The sequence below is a fragment of the Macaca nemestrina genome, chromosome 7 (genome assembly GCF_043159975.1).
Source record: "Macaca nemestrina isolate mMacNem1 chromosome 7, mMacNem.hap1, whole genome shotgun sequence".
In the NCBI taxonomy this organism is placed as follows: domain Eukaryota; kingdom Metazoa; phylum Chordata; class Mammalia; order Primates; family Cercopithecidae; genus Macaca; species Macaca nemestrina.
The window spans coordinates 4382038-4400151 of record NC_092131.1 but is presented as its reverse complement, the minus strand read 5'-3'; the positions used below and the strand labels follow the sequence as shown (position 1 = coordinate 4400151).

Below are 18114 nucleotides of genomic sequence, written 5' to 3'. Positions count from 1 at the left end.
TGCCGCAAAGCTACTTATGCAGAGCGCAGGAAGCCGTCCTGGGAGGCTGTGCAGGTGAGCAGCCAATGAACAAGTGAAAAGAAACCCCCCTCCCTCCTTGATTGTCTCTCCAGCTCCCTCTACTCACAGTGCACAGCACCATGCCAGCAGGCCAGAGGATTCCAGAATCCTCAAGCAGGGTAGTGAAAGATGGGCTTGGGTCAGAGGCAGTAGATTGATAGCAGGCAGTTGCTTTCCACATGCACCCTTTTACACACATTTAACCTTTTCTAAAAATCCCAGTAAATGCAATACATGTGTCCTTCCCGCAAGTGAAGATGCATTCAGGCTGTCTCCAAAATGAGAAGACAGTGAGGACAAGGTGCCAATGGTTACTGTAGCCACTGCTGGCTCTGTTAATTACACCACAAATTCAACCACAGTCCACTGAGTATCTTGTTACCTGAAAACAGAATGGTAACACTAACCTCCAAAAAAGTGTGTATACAATGCAGATGCCGGCTAGAGAAAACAGGAACATGGTTGGCATGTGCAAACAAACACGTACAGAAAACAAGCAAAGAAAACTAAGCAAAGATACTACAGTCCTTGCTTCTGTGACAGTCGGGAGACTTGATGCCCACGGTTCCTTCTCCCATCACTCATCCTGGATTTTCCCCACCCTCAGCTGGGACCTCAGCTAGTTGATCTTTACTTGATGAAACAACCAAAACTTTCATTTCAGAAGGTTCTGAGTCCTCAATTTTCCTGCCTTTCCATGGCTGGGGTAGTTTTTCATGAACCTTTTCTATTGGCCATGGGAGTAGTCAGAAGTGCCGCAGAGAATGAATGCCCTGATTTCCAGACATAGGAGCAGCTGCCTGGTCTCCCAGGAGAACCAGAATCTATCACTGCAGTCAAGACAGCAATCATGTTTTAGGTCTTTGGGTGACATGACAGAATGAGCCCCAGATGGCCAGGTGGCAGCATCACCTTTCAATTTAAGGAAACCACTGCTGCGTCCCCTGGTTGAAGGATGTTCCTCTCTGGGACTAAGACCTTCACATTGGCAGAGCTCAAAGTTGCTGCGACAGGAAGCCAAAATCCCGCCAGTTGGTTGTTACTAGGTGTAATAGTGAGTGGATCCCCCTCACATCTGCTGGTTGCATGGAGTTCTAATCAGGGAAAAGGAGTCACGCTGGGGGGAACAGGAAAAGCAAAACAAACAAAAAACAGGTAAGCTGTAAGTCTGCCTTTCTACATGGCCCAGGACACACAGAGCCCTCCTATGCAAATAACTCACAATCTTCCTGTGCCCAGCTTATCACCAGACCCTCGGCTGATAGACAACTGTAAGTTAGCTAACTGCAACCTTGGCATTGTCCGTACTGCTCGGGGCCCTCTCCAGCACAAGCACTGTTCTATAAAATCCCCCACGAGTCTTTGTCTCCTTGCAGTCAGCTCCCCTCTGGCTGATCTGCCCATTGCTTTCTTGCAATGTATTTTCCTACGTTCTCTAATAAGCCTGCCCGTCTTTACCTACAACTCTCTTGATAAATTCCTTTATTGCATGCGCCACTGGTCCTAGTTAGTCACTACCTGTGACAGCTTGGTTCCTGGAGCTATGCATTTTGGCCATAAGGGAAATAGAACCATGTGGTGGTCCCTGATTCATAGCGTATATGGAATCCTGTAAAATAGAGTCCATCCTTCCTAGGTACTGCCACTCAGTCTTTTGCTGAGGCTAGCTCCTTCTGGGTGACAGAGTAATTGGTAAGACCAGTGGATTCCACGGCTACAAGCCACTGTGGCATTTCCTTGGCAGTGAAATGGGTTCCTTGGTCAGAAGCAGCCCTACGTGGAAGCCATGATGGTAGAAGGCATCACGTGAGGCTACGAGCAGCAGTGCTGCAGAAACACCCTGGGCGAGGGAGGCAAAGTGTGTCCCTTCCAGGAAGGTTAGTCCGTGTCCCCTCCATGATGGAAGAGACCAGGATCCACCTGCTACCAGATGCTGGCTGCTTTCTGTCGGGGAAGGTGCCACTGGGCACTCAGTGCCGCTCTCTGGGGCTGTGAGAGGGTTGCCAGCAGTGAGATTAGTCAGACCAGCCTGAAGAGACGAGCCTGTGTTGCTGGGCCCATGCATAGCCTCCATCTTGGTCACCATAAATACATTGTTTCTGGGTTCATGGAAAAAGCACTGGTGTGGCTAGGGAATTATGTCCCCCCAAATTCATCTTAGAGTCCTAACTCCCAGTACCGAGGAAGGTGGCCCTATTTGGAGCTAGGGTGTTCACAGAGGTAATCAGGTTACAATGAGGTCATTGGGTGGCTCTAATCCAATAGGACTGGTGTCCTAAAAAGGGGAAATTTGGAGACCGACACAGGGAGAACGCCGTGTGAGGATGGAGACAGACATCAGGGTGCTGCTCCTGTCAGAGGCGTTCCAACCAGAGTGACTCCATCTTGAATAGGGGCTGGGAAAAATGAGGCTGTGGGGCCTGCTGGGCTGCATTCCCAGGAAGTTAGGGATTGTTAGTCACAACAGTTTACAGTTGAGGGAGCAGATTAATAATGTTTACTAACAGACCCGGAGTGTCCTGATGTCCCAGTATCTTGAGAACGCAAGCATTCTTAGTTTAAGAAGTTTTGTTTTAAAGATAATAATATCGGGCTGGGCATGGTGGCTCACGCCTGTAATCCCAGCACTTTGGGAGGCCGAGGCGGGCGGATCACGAGGTCATGAGATCAAGACCATCCTGGCTAACACGGTGAAACCCCATCTCCACTAAAACTACAAAAAATTAGTCAGGCGCGGCGGCGGGCGCCTGTAGTCCCAGCTGCTGGGGAGGCTGAGACAGGAGAATAGCATGAACCTGGGAGGCAGAGCTTGCAGTGAGCCGAGATCATGCCACTGCACTCCAGCCTGGGTGACAGAGCAAGACTGCAACTCAAAAAAAAAAAAGATAATAATATCGATTATTGTGAAATATGGTAATTACAAAGACTAACCCTTTATCACAAACCCTTGTAGTAAAGCACTTCTCATGTGATTTTCCTGTCTTAAACAAGCATCGTGCTTAGGCTGGGCATGGTCCTCCTTTTACTTTAAGGAATGCCCTACTCTGTCTACGGAGTAGTCGTTCTTTTTTTTTCTCTTAAAAAATATGTATATATATTTTGGGGGCTCTATTTTATAGGATACTATATATACACACACACACATATATATGTGTGTGTGTGTATATATATATGTCTTTTGTCTTATAAGTACCGTGCGTTAACTGATTGCGCCACTGGAGCCACTATATATGTCTTTTGTATATATGTTTGTGTTACAGGCCAAAAGAATGAGGGTCGTGATCAACTCGCTATACCACTGGAGGCTATATGAGTAAACAGCAAACTGTTTCTCATAAATGCAGAATGTTGGCAAACTGACAAACTGTGTCTGCCACCCAGAAGGGATGCTGAGGGCAGTCACGCCACAAACATAGTATTTCTTGTGATTAGGTACACCTGAAGCCTGTTAGTAATAATATGAACCTGTTATCAATTGAGCAGCCAACCAATCGTTACCTCCTCCTCCCTGCTCTTGCTACCCAATAAATACGAAGGGCTGCGGAAGCTCAGGGGCTGCCTTTGCTCACTAGAAGCTCTCTTATTCCTCCCCTGGACAGTTCCTTTAAAATAGTTTCTTTTGTCTTTTCATTTCTACGTTTGTCCCTTCCTTCAGTCTTGTAATGATGGTCTCAAGTAGTAACAGTAGTAACTGTTGTAGGGATGGTTTCAAGTAGTAACCATGGCAGTCAGCCACATATTTGTATATATATATTTACAGGATACAACTTATATATATACATATATATATATATTTTTAAGACACAGTCTCACTCTGTTGCTCAGGCTTGAGTGCAGTGGCGTGATCTTGGCTCACTGCAACCTTTGCCTCCCAGGTACAAGCAATTCTTGCCTCTGCCTCACGAGTAGCTGGGACTACAGGCACACACCACCACACCCTGCTAATTTTTGTACTTTTAGTAGAGATGGGATTTCACCACGTTGGCCAGGCTGGTCTTGAACTCCTGACCTCGGGTGATCTGTCTGCCTTGGCTTCCCAAAGTGCTGGGATTATAGGCGTGAGCCACCGGGCCTGGTCAAAAAACAAAAACAAAAACAAAACAAAACATAGATAGATAGATAGATAGATAGATAGATAGATAGATAGATAAAAAAAACAGGCATGAGCCACTGGGCCTGGCCAAAAATATATATATATTTTATAGCAACAGGGTCTTACTATGTTGTCCAGGGTAGTCTCAAACTCCTGGGCTCAAGCAATCCTCCTGCCTTAGCCTCCCAACATGCTGGAATTACAGGCATGAGCCACCATGCCCACCCAGGAGTAGCTATTCTTTCATTCCTTTACTCTCTTAATAAATCTGCAGCCAGGTGTGGTGGCTCACACCTGTAATCCCAGCACTTTGGAAGGTCGAGGTGGGTAGATCGCGTGAGTCCAGGAGTTTGAGACCAGCCTGGGCAACATGGTGAAACTTGTCTCTGTGAAAAATTAAAAAAAAATTAGCCAAGCGTGGTGGTGTGCACCTGTAGTCTCAGAGGAGGTGGGAGGATCACCTGAGCCTGGGAGGTGGAGGTTGCAGTGAGCTGAGATCACGCCACTGCACTCCAGTCTGGGTGACAGAGTGACAGAGTGAGACCCTATCTCAAAAGATAAAATAAATAAAATAATTTATTTTTTAAAAAAACTTGCTTTCACTTTGCACCTTGTAACTGACATATGTTTTATTAAAGCTTCTAGAGGACATGCTGTTTCTTATCAGATCCAATTAGTTTTACATCACCAATGCAGGGGGCCAGTATAGTGGTGTGTGGAATGTTAAATAATAAAGATCAGTTTGGCCGGGCGTGGTGGCTCACGACTGTAATCCCAGCATTTTGGGAGGCCAAGGCGGGCGGATCACCTGAGGTCAGGAGTTTGAGAACAGCCTGGCCAACATGGTGAAACCCCGTCTCTACTAAAAATACAAAAATTAGCCAGGTGTGGTGGCCAAGCCTGTAATCCCAGCTACTCGGGAGGCTGAGACAGGAGGATCACTTGAACCCAGGAGGTGGAGGCCGTAGTGAGCCAAGATCCCGCCACTGCACTCCCGCTTGGGTGATAGAATGAGACTCTGTAAATAAACAAATAAAGATCAAGTCGTAGAGATGGAAAGTAGAATGGGGTTGCCGAGGGTTGGGGACAATGGGAATTTCTTGTATGATGGGTGCAGAGCTCTAGTTTTGCAAGGTGAAAGGAATTCTGAAGACGGGTGGTGGTGATGGTTGCATGACAATGTGAGTGTGCTGACTGCCACTGAAGTGTAGACCTAAAAATGGTTAAAATCGTGAGCTTTATGTTCTGTATGTTTCACCACAATTTAATAAATAAATACAAAGTATAAAGGAAAAAAGGAACCGAAGCCTAGATTAAAACAAAGGATTTTCGTGCTATTTGACTACATTTTAGAAAGCAGTGTGTTAGGACCTTGATACTGTAAGAATGGTTAAGATATTAGCCACATGGGCACCGCCTGGAAAGGTTTTAGAAAGTCAGAATGCCCGCCTCAGCTGGGTGTGGTGGCTCAGGCTGTAATCTCAGCACCTTGTGAGACCAAGGCAGGCAGGTTGCTTAAGTCCAGGAGTTCGAGATCAGCCTGGGAAACACAGTGAGAGCTCATCTTTACAAAAAGTTAAAAAGTTAGCCAGGCATGGTGGTGTGTACCTGTAGTGGGAGGCTGAAATGGGAGGATCACTTGAGCCCAGGAAGTGAAGGCTGCAGTGAGCTGAGATGGTGCCACTGCGCTCTAGCCCGGGTGGCAGAGTGAGACCCTGTCTCAATCAATCAATCAATCAATCAAAAGAATGCCTTCCTCAGACCTACGACATCAGAGTTTGCAATTGTACCATCCCCAGGTGACTCATACAAATTCAATAGTTCTCTGAGCTTTTTCTGAAGTATAAAGTACAAACAATAAAGCTTAAATACAAAAATAAAAGATAACAAAGCCCTTTCAGCTGGAACCGCCATTTTCCAAAAGTTCGCCAAAATGACGAACGCAAAGGGAAAGAGGAGAGGCACATTTTCCAGGCCTTTTGGAAAACGTGGAATTGTTCCTTTGGCCACGTATATGTGAATCTGTAAGAAAGGTGACACTGTAGACATCAAGGGAATGGGAACTGTTCAAAAAGGAAGCCCCACAAGTGTCACCATGGCAAAGCTGGAAGAGTCCACAGTGTTCCCCAGCATGCTGCTGGCATTGCTGTAGACAAACAAGTTAAGGGCAAGACTCCTGCCACGGGAACTAATGTGCGTATTGAGCAGATTAAGCACTCTAAGAGCCGAGACAGCTTCCTGAAACGTGTGAGGAAAATGATCAGAAAAAGAAAGAAGCCACAGAGAAAGGTACCTGGGCCGGGCGAGGTGACTTGCTTGCGCCTGTAATCCCAGCACTTTGGGAGGCTGAGGTGGGTGGATCACCTGAGGTCAGGAGTTCGAGACCAGCCTGGCTAACATGGTGACACCCCGTCTCTACTAAAAATACAAAAAATTAGCTTGGCATGGTGGCACACACCTGTAATCCCAGCTACTCAGGAGGCTGAGGCAGGAGAATCACTTGAACCCAGGAGGTGGAGATTGCAGTGAGCTGAGATCATGCCATTGCATTCCAGCCTGGGCAACAAGAGGGAAACTCCATCTCAAAAAACAAACAAAAAAAAAAAAAAAAAAAAAGAGAAAGGTACTGGGTTCAACTAAGCTCCAGGCTGCTCCACCCAGAGAAGCACACTTTGTGAGAACCAACGGGAAGGAGCCTGAGCTGCTGGAACCCATGCCCTATGAATTCATGGCATAATAGGTGTTAAAAAAAAATAAAAGACCTCTGGCTGTAAAATAAAAAAATAAAATAAAAAATAAAAAACCAAAGGTATCTGTGGACTATATTATAGCAGAGGCCAGGATTCATGTAGTTAAGACATGAAAGTGTACTGTTGGCCCTGCCAGGTAAAAGCAAATTGTTTTTGCAAATTAGTATGGAAATAAGGCATTAGCTAGGCCGAGAGCTGCATACCAAGTGCCAGGGACAGATGGATTTGCACCAGTAAAAGTGCTACATCTGGGACAGCAGCCATGAGTGGAGTTGGCCACCTGATCACATTTATTACAGGTCAGTCATTCTCCAAGGTTTGTCCAGCATCTGCACAGGTTGAGCTGGTGGGTTTTATGGTATGGGAATGTGATAGCCACGTCTCTGCTTCTTTCAAGGCTTTAGTGGTGGTATTAATCTCTGCAATTACTTAGGGATGCAGTCAAGGCCAGGATGAGAGGGAAGCTAGTGAGGCACCAGGGCACAGCATGGAAGGATCTCAGGATGATGCCAGAGCTGAGCCTACACTTACATTCTGTGCCCAAGAGGCCTTACTGTTTTTTTTTTTGTTTTTTTTTTTTTGTTTGTTTTTTGAGACAGTCTCACTCTGTCGCCCAGGCTGGAGTGCAGTGATGCAATCATAGTTCACTGTAACTGTGAACTCCTGGGCTCAACAGTCCTCCCTCCTCAATCTCCAGAGTAGCTAGGATTACAGGCCTGTGCCTCATTGCCCAGCTAATGAAAAAAATTATTGTAGAAATGCGGTCTTGCCATATGGCCCTGGCTGGTCTCAAACGCCTGGCCTCAAACAATCTTCCTGCTTCAGCCTCGCAAAGCACTGGGATTACAGGTATGAGCCACCATGCCAGGCCAATGTGTTACTCCTAAGGAGACCCTCACTCCAAGGCAGTGTAAGTGCAGTGTTGGAATCTGACACATGAATTCACCGTTGGTGGGACTGTAACCTAGCACAAACTTTACAGAAGGCATTTGATTGTTTATTTTAAAAAAATTAATTCTGGCTGGGCACGGTGGCTCATGCCTGTAATCCCAGCACTTTGGGAGGCCGAGGTGGGTGGATCACGAGGTCAGGAGTTTGACACTAGCCTGACCAACATGGTGAAACCCCGTCTCTACTAAAAATACAAAAATTAGCTGGGTGTGGTGGCAGGTGCCTGTAATCCCAGCTATTCAGGAGGCTGAGGCAGGAGAATTATTTGAATCCAGAGGCAGAGATTGCAGTGAGCCGAGATTGTGCCATTGCACTCTAGCCTGGGTGACAGGGTGAGACTCCATCTCAAAAAAAAAAAAAAAAAAAATTAATTCCAAGGTTTCAAATTGTAACTTCTCACAAATTTGTTTCTTTCTGTGAATTTTAAATTCTTGATTTACATTTTTGCCAGAGTAGTACATCAACATAGTTTCAAAAATCAAATAACAGCTCTAGAACTTATATTACAATGTCCATCCTGCACCCCCTGCCACCACCACCTCAGCCCGCCCCTTTCACCTCTACCTGTGTCTCTGGTCCTTCTTGAGTTTTAGTTTTGAATGTTCTATATTGAGTTGTTACTATGTAGGTCTTGAACAATTCTTTTAAAACATATTAACAGGCCGGGTGCGGTGGCTCAAGCCTGTAATCCCAGCACTTTGGGAGGCCGAGGCGGGCGGATCACGAGGTCAGGAGATCGAGACCATCCTGGCTAACATGGTGAAACCCTGTCTCTACTAAAAAAAAAATACAAAAAACTAGCCAGGCGAGGTGGCAGGCGCCTGTAGTCCCAGCTATTCGGGAGGCTGAGGCAGGAGAATGGTGTAAACCCAGGAGGCAGAGCTTGCAGTGAGCTGAGATCCGGCCACTGCACTCCAGCCTGGGTGAGAGCGAGACTCCGTCTCAAAAAAAAAAAAAAAAAAACACATATTAACAGAGCTTTTCATAGTTTTAGGCAATATCGTGAATCAGACCCTTTCCCCCTAAAAATTATCTAACTAGGTTCTCAGTGTAAAATGTAAACCTACTGAGTTTTTCATATTTATATTATAATCAGTGACCTTCCCAGATTGTGGCATTTGTTCTAAGAGACTTTTGGTTTAGTCTCTGATTTTCTGGGTGAACAATCCTGTCATTTGGGAGATTATACATTCATATACGCACTGTGTCACGTCTGCATAAGACACATGTACCCTGTCTAATGGCACATATAAGACGCATATAAACTGCTGGTATACAATCAATTGTTTGTTAGGGGTGTCAACAAATGACCTACCGAGGCACAACCTGAGGGAGGCAGGCAGGCGAAGATCAAATATAATCGTCATTCCTGTAAAAACCACTGTGAAGAATGTGGTTGCCATCTGCAGGCCACGGCTGCCCCATGTGAGCGCCACCAGCGACAGACAGATGCTTTGACCCAGACGTGGGCAGCAGAGCTTCCCCCAGGGAGACATAAGAAGGAGAAACACGGAATAAGTTTAACAAGTTAAAGCACAGAGAAATGGGCTTCATACCGTCACCCGTCTGCCAGTCAGATGAGTTCCCCTTCGCCTGGGATAGGGGTTGGAAAGGGAGAGAGAGATGAGGCCAGTCACGGCTCTGGAGGATCCTACACAGGGACAAAGCTTGCTGCCACCCTCTCTGCCCATGGCCTTCCCCTCCACATGGCATCTTGGAGCAATTCCTGTTTTTCTTTCTCTATCTCTTTTCTGTTTTGGAAAGCAGCTTACAGTACTCCACTGTTTGGGTGCCGCGCGATGACTTCCCTGCTGTCTGCTCATGGGCATTCGGGGAGTTTCCAGTATTTTGCTACTACAATAGAAATGACTTAGCCCAGCACCGAAGTCACTTTGTGGGTTTTTCCTGCTTGTGTGTTTTGTGCTTTGTGGTTTTTTTATGAGTTGGAGTCTTGCTCTGTCGCCCAGGCTGGAGTGCAATGGTGCGATCTCAGCTCACTGCAACCTCCGCCCTCTGGGTTCAAGCGATTTTCCTGCCTCAGCCTCTTGAGTAGCTGGGACTACAGGCGCATGCCACCACGCCCGGCTAATTTTTGTATTTTTAGTAGAGATGGGGTTTTACCATGTTGGCCAGGCTGGTCTCAAACTCTTGGCCTTAAGTGATCCGCCTGCCTTGGCCTCCCAAAGTGCTGGGATTACAGGCGTCAGCCACTGCACCTGGCCACTTTGCAAAGCTGTTAGAGAATGAATAAGATACATTTCTGGAAGGGGAATGGCTGACTCACAGGTTCCTGCATTTGTCAGCCTGACCCATGAGCCCAAATCACCCTCCGCAGGGACTGTGCAAAATTATGTTCCCAAAGCAGTGAGTGAGATGGCCTGGCGGCCGACAGCCTTGCCATTATAAATGTTAACTATTCAACTAACATCAGATGGTACCTGGAGATGGGGGAACAGGGAAGGATGAGAGGGATGGGTCACCCAGGGGCATGGTGAATCCTTTGGTGGTGGTGGATATGCTCATTATGCTGATTGTTGTGATACTCTCACAAGTATATACACATATGCAAATTAATTAAACACATACTTTAAATATGTGCAGCTTATTGCATGTCAGTTATATCTCAATAAAGCTGTTTAAAAATCATAAAACATTAGTTTTTTTGTCCCCATCAGATTGTCAAAAAAAATAAACAAACAAGGTAATTGCCTCTAGTCCTGACAACTTGTAAGGAAGCCAGCTCCCTATCCGTGAAAGAATGAATTGGCATATGTTTTTTGGAATTAATTTTTGAAGTCTTCATTTAAAAAGTGTTTCTGTTCTTTGTGGAAGGAAAATTATATTGCTCCTCCTTCAGCTGTTGTAACTAAGATCCTATTAATGCATTTCATTTTTGACTGGGTAAAACCGAATTCCATGGGTTTGCTTTTTGCTTCTCAGGCAACTAATGAATTTTCAGATCCTGTCCTTAAAAATGAAAATGTGCATCAACGAAAAAAATCTAAGACAGGGTTAAAGATTTCTCCTTTCCCCTGAAATCATGGAGGAGAGATATTCTAAATGATAAAGGCTGATCAAATGATTTGATGGATAAGGTGTGGAATTAAGACCATTTACAAGAGTATAAATCTTGTTTTCCCGTGGGAAATTAGGACTTGTGTGAAATTAGTAACTGTTATCAACTTTCCAATTTCTCGATTACCATGAACTGTTATTGAAACAGAAGAGCTTTGTAATGTTTCTAAAGCTTTAGAATTTGAGGCCACGGTTTTTGAAAATAACTTCAAATAAAAACCTGGAATTCTGGCTGGGTGTCGTGGCTCACACCTGTAATCCCAGCACTTTGGGAGGCCGAGACGGGTGGATCACCTGAGGTGAGGAGTTTGAGAAACCCTGAACTCCTTTAGTAGAGAAACCCCATCTCTACTAAAAATACAAAATTAGCTGGGTGTGCTGGCAGGCGCCTGTAATCCCAGCTACTCGGGAGGCTGAGACAGGAGAATCACTTGAACCCAGAAGGCAGAGTCTGCAATGAGCCAAGATCACGCCATGGCACTCCAGCCTGGGCAAGACAGAACGAGACTCTGTCTCAAAACAAACAAACAAACAAACAAAAAAACCCTGGGATTCTGCTTGGTTGTCTTGATAACCTGCTGCCTTAGTAGCCCTGTTATAATTACATTTCTGGATTCTTAAGCCATACAGGTCCCTGGGAGAGTCCTCAGACAAATGAGATGGTTTGCATCTCTGCTAAATTTTTTTTACCTTAGTAAAGATATTTCTTATCCTAGGCTGGGTGCGGTGGCTCACGCCTGTAATCCCAGCACTTTGGGAGGCCGAGGTGGGTGGATCACCTGAGGCCAGGAGTTCGAGACCAGCCTGACCAACATGGAGAAATCACATCTCTACTAAAAATACAAAATTAGCCATGCATGGTGGTGCATGCCTGTAATTCCAGCAGGAAAATCGCTTGAACCCAGGAGGTTGTGGTGAGCTGAGATTGTGCCATTGCACTCCAGCCTAGGCAGCAAGAGCAAAACTCTGTCTCAAAAAAAAAAAAAAAAAAAAAAAAGATTTCATATCTTAATAAAGAGATATTGAACAGGATCTTTGAGGTAATAATTCTACTTATAGGGAATGTATGTTATCAGAAATATTAGGACAAACCTGTCATTATTCATACAAGGATTCTCATTGTAGGGAAAACTAGAAACTCCCAAACTATCCAGCAAGAGGGAAAGGGGAAAACAATTATGCTACACAATGCAGTGTGGCCATTCAAACAAGGAGGCAGATCTGTTTCCACTGATCTGGAAAAGCGTCCATGACATGACATTAGTGAAGAATGCAAATTTGTAGAACAGTATCTGTGCAGAATGGCTGTGTTGATATAGACGTGTTGGCACCAAAATGTTCAAGGGGAAGGGGAAGGTGGCAGGATCCAATCTGTACTTCACGTAATCCCTTAAAATGTGTGGGATGGTGGGTGACTCTTCTCTGTTCAGATTTTTGCAAACAAGATGGTATTTTGCATTAAGTATAGTGGGGAAAGGCATTTAAGACATATTCATGTTTGTAGTGCTTGAATAATTTAAAATTTCTTATTTTGATATTTAGTTCGAACATTTTCTATAAGAAGTGCTTTTAAAACTAGAAAAAAATTTTAAGAGTCTATATAATAAATTCCTACAGCTTTACTTGAATAAGGGTGCCTAGGATTTTTCTTGAATATGAACCTGTCATACGGCTGGTTGTGTGTTGAGGCCAGAGGGTGGGACCATCCCTGAGGGCCGGGCTGGGACATCTCCCCATGAGGTTGGTCAGTCCTTCTGCCAGCTCATCCGTGAAGACTTCAACCCAGGTCAGGGCCTGGGGCCTGGGAGGCTGGAGGCTTAGCGCGGTGGGCCCTTCCCTTTTCAAGGGCAAGCACTGTCAGGCACTTTGGTCCAGACTCCAAGCCTGCAGAGGCACAGAGTGCGCCAAGGGGGGGGCAGTGGGAGGGGCCGGGGTGCGACCCCAGGACAGGCTGGGCTCAGGCTGCACTTGTCCTGTGTCCTCTGGGTTGCTCTGTTGTTCCACCACCCCTAATCCCACAGTAAAATCCTGTCACCCTCACTGCCTGGTCTCCGCCCCTGTTGGGGGTGAATGAGCAGCTTGTCCTGCATTTGGTGCAGAGGCCTGAAGGAGGAGCCTGAGCTGGGGGCAGCCATGTTCATTTGGGGACGGGGCAGGTTTGGTCAGCAGAGGGGCTCCCCTACCCGGAGGGCAGCTGATTCTCATGGCCGAGCAAAGTCTGGAACTTCAAGGGCAGGAACCGTGTCCTAGGACCAACTCTGTCCACCCTCCCACCCCCTCCCGTGGCCATGACCTTGGACCCACTCTCGGTCAAATAGAGAGCCTGGCCCTTATGTGTGCAGGAGCCCTGGGGTCCTTCCTGAGCCCAAACAGGGGCTGGAGGGTCCACGTTTTTGCAGTGAAGGGCTCTGCCTAGGTTCACCCCAAGCAGGCCTGGGCAGGGGCAGCTCTGTCAGGTGCCCTCTGTCCCCAGGTCTTTCCCCTGAAAGCAGCGAGCATCTCAATCCCTCCCACTGCATGGGTGGGTGGAGTTCAGAAGAGTGGGAGAAGAAGGGGAATGCTTACTTTTTCCAAAATGATCCAAGGATTGTTCTGAAATTGTTTGCCAAGGGCTGTGTGGCCATGTGTTTTTCTAGATTGACTTAAAGAAAAAATGGTGTTGGTGTCCCCAAGGAAACAGGGCATCCAGGCTGGAAGGACAAAAGCCAGGTGGGCTGAGGGGCTGGCGGGGCCACATCTCCCACGAGGGAAGGGAAACTGAGGCCTGGCCATGCAGGCCCAGGACCCACCCTGCCCCTTTGCACTGAGGGGAGGGAAGGTCTGAGTCCCCGGGAAGCAGAGCCAAGGCCAGCTGGGCAGGGGACAGAAGCTGGGTCACCCCTGGGACACCCAAGCAGAGCGATGCAGCCCCTGGGATGGGCTTGGCTGGGTCTCTCCTCGGCTCTTTTCTCTCCTGTAAGATGGGAACATGGAAAGTCCTTCCCCACGAGGGGGACGGCCCAGCACACTTCCCCATAGCTGGTGGCAGTGTCCTGGAAGTCCCAGCTGTCACGGCTCTGGCTGCCCCTTTCAGATGCTGTCTCAATGACACGTGTCCAGGTCCAGCCTGTTCACCAAGCTTCAGCCCTCCCATCCCTCACCCTGGGGACTAAGGGACAGCTCCGGACTAGCCCAGTCTTTCCCGAGTGCTCACGTGCTTCCCAGCTTCCTCCAAAGGCCAGCAGTCCCAGCGAAGTCCTGGGAAAGGCTGGCCAGCCTCAGGCAGCTCCAGTGAAGGCTGTGACCACCACAGGGAGCGCCTCTGCCAGCTGGTGGCCCCAGGGACTGCCCAGGACTGTGGAACACTCAGCTTCCCAGGGGGAGAGACCCTGGCCCACTGTGGGCAGCAGAAACTGTGGCTGTAGAGGAAGCTCTGGGGGGCTATGGGAGTCCCTACCCCAGGGGATGCGGGAACTTGGCCGGGTCCAGGCCTTGCAGGAGGCTCCCTGCGGAGTTGCAGAGGGGCAGTTTCCCTTCTGCAGAGCTGCTTTCTCACCCTTGTGGTGGGACAAGCCCTCTCCTGCCCCTTCACCCAGGACCTGAGTACTTCTGAGCCACGGGTGGGCAATTTATGACCCACTTCTCACTACAGAGGAGCCAGGGCAGCTCACCAACGCCAAGTGATGGAGAAAATCAGTGGGAGGGAAGCACAGACTCCAACGTTTTTTGCCAAAGTGCTGGTTGGAACGCTTTTGAATTCTGGGAAGTCTTGTAATTATGTCAACATATAACCTTCTTTTAAAGAAGCACAAGTGTAGTGGTATGGGCCTGTAGTCCCAGCTACTCAGGAGACCGAGGTGGGAGGATCGCTTGAGCCTTGGAGCTTGAGACTGCAGTGAGCCACAGTTGTGCCACTGCTCTCCAGCCTGGGTGACGGAGCAAGACCCTGACTCTGAAAAAAATTAAAAATCATGGAGCTTCCATCAGATGATCCTCTCAGATCAAGGCACCGAATTACTTTTTCCAAGCTACTTGGAAATACTGTCCTTTTGGGTCTTGCATGACAGGTCCATTAGATGAGACCCAGAAGTTTGGGCAATTCAAGGGAAAATGGGCGGCCGGGCGCGGTGGCTGACACCTGTAACCCCAGCACTTTGGGAGGCTGAGGCGGACAGATCACCTGAGGTCAGGAGTTTGAGACCAGCCTGGCCAACATGGCAAAACCCTGTCTCTACTAGAAATACAAAAATTAGCCGGGTATGGTGCACACCTGTAATCCCAGCTACTCGGGAGGCTGAGGCAGGAGAATTGCTTGAACTCAGGAAGCGGAGGTTGCATTGAGCTGAGATCATGCCACTGCACTCCAGCCTGGGTGACAGAGTGAGACTTTGTCTAAAAACAAAACAAAACAAAACGCCAAAAAACTTGACCAAGCCACAACTGCCATACTGGTCTGGGTCAACCTTAAGTTCTCCTTTTTTAACCAGAAACAATATTCCCTGAAACCAGAAGTTAGGAAAGGACTACAAGCCATCGTTGATAACTTAAGGTTGCAGGGCTTCCTCAAACTCTGCAACAGCCCTTGTCATACCCAATATTGGGGGTACAAAAACCCAACGAGGAATGGAGACTAATTCAAGACCTCCATCATTCACCCAGTGGTTCCCAATCCATATACCCTGCTGGCTCAAATACCTGAAGGAACTAAATGGTTTACAGTCCTGGACCTAAAGAATGCCTTCTTCTGGACATTGTATACCCTGACTTTCAGTATTTGTTTGCATTTGAGGAGCCCTCTAACTAAACCACCCAGTTGACTTGGACAGTGTCACCTCAGGGGTTCTGAGACAGCCCCCACTTGTGTGGGCAGGCATTGTCAAGAGACCTCTCCAAGTTCCTTTATCCTCAGGTTACAGTTTTTCAATTCATAGGTGACATTCTCCTCTGTGCTCCAACTGAGGAAATCTCTCTGGAGGACAGAAAGGCTCTTCTTAATTTTCTGGCTAACAGAAGATATAAGGTTTCAAAATCTAAACCCCAGCTCTGTCAGACTTTGAAGTACCTAGGCCTGGTCTTGTCAGAGGGGACCAGAGCGTTGGGTGAAGAGAGGATTAAATCCATCTCCTTCTTTCCCCTCCCCCAAACCCTCAAGGAACTAAGGGGATTCTTAGGCATTACTGGATTCATAACTGGGTACAGTGAAATAGCTTATCCCTTATATCACCTAACAAAGGAGACTCAGGCAGATAAAACTCACTGTGTAATTTGGGAACCAGAGGCTTTTGACCAACTAAACAAGCCCTGCTTAAGGCACTGGCCTTTAGTTTCCCCACAGGGAAGACGTTTAATCTTTATGTGTCAGAAAGAAAGGGAATGGCCCTGGGAGTTCTAACACAGGCCACAGTCCAGCCCAGCAGCCTGTAGACTACCTAACTAAGGAACTTGATTTGATAGCTGAAGGATGGCCAGCCTGCCTCCAGTCAGTTGCAGCAGTAGCCTCACTGGTACCGGAAGCTACTAAGTTAACCATGGGGAATAATGTAACCATTTATACCCCACACAATGGGGAAGGACTGCTTTCTTCTAAGGGGAGTCTCTGGCTAACAGACAACTGCTTCCTCTGGTATCAAGCTCTGTTATTAGAGGGATCTGCAGTCAAATTAAGAACGTGTCCCTTCCTAAATCCAGCCACCTTCCTCCCAGAGGAAGCTGGGGAGCTTGAACATGACTGTGAACAGATAGTAGTGCAAACCTATGCAGCCAGGGAGTACCTCAAGGAAACCGCCTTAGAGAACCCTCACTCTTTATGGATGGAAGTTCTTTTGTGGAGCAAGGGATCCATAAAGCAAGGTATGCAACGGTTACTCTGAATGATATTGTTGAGAATGCATCTCTCTCCTTGGGCATCAGCGCTCAACTAGCTGAGCTAATCACCCTGATGAGGGCACTAGAATTAAGCAAAGGGAAAGCAGTTCACATTTATACTGATTCTAAGTACACTTTCCTAGTCCTCCATGTCCATGCCGTTATCTGGAAAGAGAGGAACTTCTTCACAGCTAATGAGTCTCCCATTAAATACCATCGGGAAATTAATAAACTACTATCCTCGGTTTTCCTTCCACAGGAAGTGTCAGTAATACAGTGTAAAGGCCATCAAAAAGGGATGGATGAAGTAGGTGAGGGAAATAGGTTGGTGGACCACGCAGCTAAATCAGCACTGAGAGTGCCTCTGATTTCTGATACACTTGAAGCCCCACTGATCTGGGAGGACCCCAGAAGAGAAATAAAACCTCAATATTCTCCTACAGAAATAGACCGGGCCATCTCTAGAGGATATATCCTTCAGCCCTCAGGATGGCCACAGTGTTGGTAGAAGAGCTGAGGTAGGACTGGCTTGTCTGTCATAATATAAAAGAGTCTTGGAAGATGTTCAGGGTCCAGGGTCTAAAATCCCTCGTGGCCTTTGGAACACCAAGCTCTGTGCCAAAGGTGGAAGGCTGCCCTGCTGTACCACAAATCTAATCCCATGGCTTGGATGGAATTCAGGGCGCAGGGCACAAAACCCCTCGCAGCCTCCGGAACGTGCACAGACCTGTTGGTTGCTCTCCCAGCCTTGGAAACATGCTCTCCATTATCTCAAGCAGCAGAGCATATTCTATATGCGTCAAAGAAAACGCTAAACCGTCACAGCTATGCTTGATGCACCCCTACCTTTCTACCCCTACGTCCTCACCTGTTTACCACCACATCCGTGCATCCTCACCACCTGGTTTTTTGTGTGATCACCAAGAAAGAGTGTGGGCTCCCAGAGCTCAGGGCCTTTGTAGCCTCCATCCCAGCGTTGGCCCCCTGGACCCACCTTATGCAGGCTTAACTTGTCTCTTCTCATTCCTTTGACTCCGCCAGACTTTGTAGCCCCCATGGCCTGGTGTTGAGTCTGATCACCCCAACATTTCTGGCGCCTAATGTGGAGCTATGAAGACCCCAGTGAAGAAACACCAGAGTGTGCAGAAGCAGAGGATGCATTGTCAGAGGACACCCGAGGGCGACTGAAAGAAGCTCGGCGGGAAAGCTGAGTGCTCAGAAGAACCAGGGTAACAATGGAACAAAATGAAAGCAAACATTCTACTTATTTACATTTCCCGAGGCATTTATTACGGAGAGGGAGAGTGAAGGTCAGTACTCAGAATTTATTAACACTCTTTC

General features: G+C 47.4%; 1 long non-coding RNA gene across 1 annotated transcript; it reads right to left on the bottom strand.

The window, feature by feature from the left end:
- Positions 1 to 14648: 14648 nt before the first annotated feature.
- LOC139364168 (uncharacterized) lies at positions 14649 to 17904 on the bottom strand. The gene is made up of 2 exons (XR_011625485.1): positions 17768 to 17904; positions 14649 to 14860 (listed from the first exon to the last, which is right to left on the bottom strand). It is a non-coding gene; the product is annotated as an uncharacterized lncRNA (long non-coding RNA).
- Between the last annotated feature and the right edge of the window lie 210 nt (positions 17905 to 18114).